This window comes from Crocuta crocuta, unplaced genomic scaffold, assembly GCF_008692635.1.
Source record: "Crocuta crocuta isolate KB4526 unplaced genomic scaffold, BGI_CrCroc_1.0 scaffold442, whole genome shotgun sequence".
NCBI lineage: Eukaryota > Metazoa > Chordata > Mammalia > Carnivora > Hyaenidae > Crocuta > Crocuta crocuta.
Window position 1 is genome coordinate 593143 of NW_027528807.1, and position 2096 is coordinate 595238.

Here is a 2096-nt window from a genome sequence, read left to right on the forward strand (position 1 = left end):
AATTCTGCTATCTCCACTCGTATGTTGTGGTATTTCACACAGATGTAAATTCAGAAAACCTAATATGTTGTCGGTCTTTGGTAGGACAAATCCGCATCTGACTGTAGATGTATGGTCTATGTGGATGCGAGCTTGGCCCGACATTTCTATAACATTCTTCCCTGGACATAGGCAACTCTTACATGTTGGTAGTGATAAGGTGTTGTGGGCAGATGGGCCTTTGGGGAGACAATTCGTACATGTAAACACTCTACAGAGTGGATTCAGATTTAGCTCTACTGTCTGTGCTGAAACGAGAAGGTTATATAGCGTTAAGTATTTGCTTGCCTCAGAATAACAGTCCATAAAGAGTTTTGTGTGGAATACTAGATGTATGGGATATTTGGAGAGGTTGTGTGAAACATGGTTCTCTGGTCAAGTACACTTTTGAGAAACAAGGATAAGCAAAGCTAAAGTGTTTTCTGTTTTTTGTTTGTTTGTTTACTGCAGGAACGTTCAGACCCCTTGATTTGTGGGTTGTAACTCTCCGTTAAGGGGGATACAGGAGGCTTCACCTCCCAGACGTATTTCGTCCTGGCATCCTTTCTTCATAGACATCTTTCAGAGCCAGTGAAATGTAAACATTTGGAATCAATGACAGAGAACACTGGAAAGGATTTCTTTTTATGTTTTGTTATTAATGAAGCATTGCTCACATTTACTGTAGAGTTTTCCTTTTGTTTTGTGTTAGAGGTCTATTAACCGACTGGCGAGATAATTTGAAAGGGAAATAAAAGAGGATTTAAATAACCATAAAGCAACATATGACTGGTGTCTCTGAGAAGCACCCTGACTCACTTTGTTATTCATTGTTTTTCTTAAATGATTGTTATTTGATGCCACAGATACACATAAAAATATATGTATGAATACATGAGTAGGCTGTTTCAGAAACGAGTAGTGCCACTTCAGGTATGTATATTTGGGTGTATATTTTGCATTGTAAACTCTTTGCACTAGCATGATGGAATAATCGTTCGGCCAAAAACACTTGAGTTTTCTTCATAGATATTTTCTTATTGAACTACAAACACTATATTCTATGGATGTAAATGAAACAAAAGCACAGTAAAAATCCTAATCCATGGTATTCAATGCAAGTCACAATTACTCGACTATTGTTTCTATTATTGAAAACCCTGGCAGCCTATTCTTCTCAAGCAGTCTGGCTCCTTCCCCTGCGGAACGCGGGGCCCCCGGAGCTGCAAGATAAAGGAAACATATTCGTGTTACTTTGAATGACAAGAACATTGGGCTCTTACATACATAAACCTTACTAGTCCCAATAGAAACCAGAGAAAAGTAAAAAGCGTAGCATTTATTTTAGAATGCACATAGTCTGTCTAATCCTAGCAACACAACTGGAGCACCGCAGAACATGGTATAGAATTCGGCGTCTACTAACTGCTATAAAGCAGATAGTTACCACCGAGAGCTTTTTAGTTCGTATTAAAATGAATCTTGAAAGGGCACCAATGACTAAGATCGGCACCAGACACACACACGGAATTCTAAATTCTGAGTCTAAAACATAAAGCTGTTGCACATTTGAACATCTTCAAGCACTATGGAAGTAAAAGAAGATAAAAAACAAGCTTAAATAGAAGGATATGACAGTAAAACGAATGTGTGGATCACTGGGAGGCATACTTTAAACAGGGTCATGTAATTTTCAGAACTGGAACGTATCTCCAATTTTATCTCAGTTAATAGACAAAAGGTTTATACTGCATCAATCACTGTGATGAAATATTTCCGATTTTTCAAGAAATGCAATGAGCAAGTCTCTCAGAAGTATAAATTCCTTACAACTTTCTCTTGTGTTCTTGTATAATTAAAAAATGAAGAACACATGAAATAATTTGTATATCACTACAAACATAAATACTTAATACTCTACTAGGGAGATTGTCAGAAATTTATTTAAAAGGAAAACTAATATCAAAATATGAAAGGATATCACGGAGAATTTTTCTCACAGCTTTTCTCAGTAGAAAGAACTCAATATTGGACATGTTAAATGATTAAAGTGAATTGCAGTTAGAAAGCATTTATAT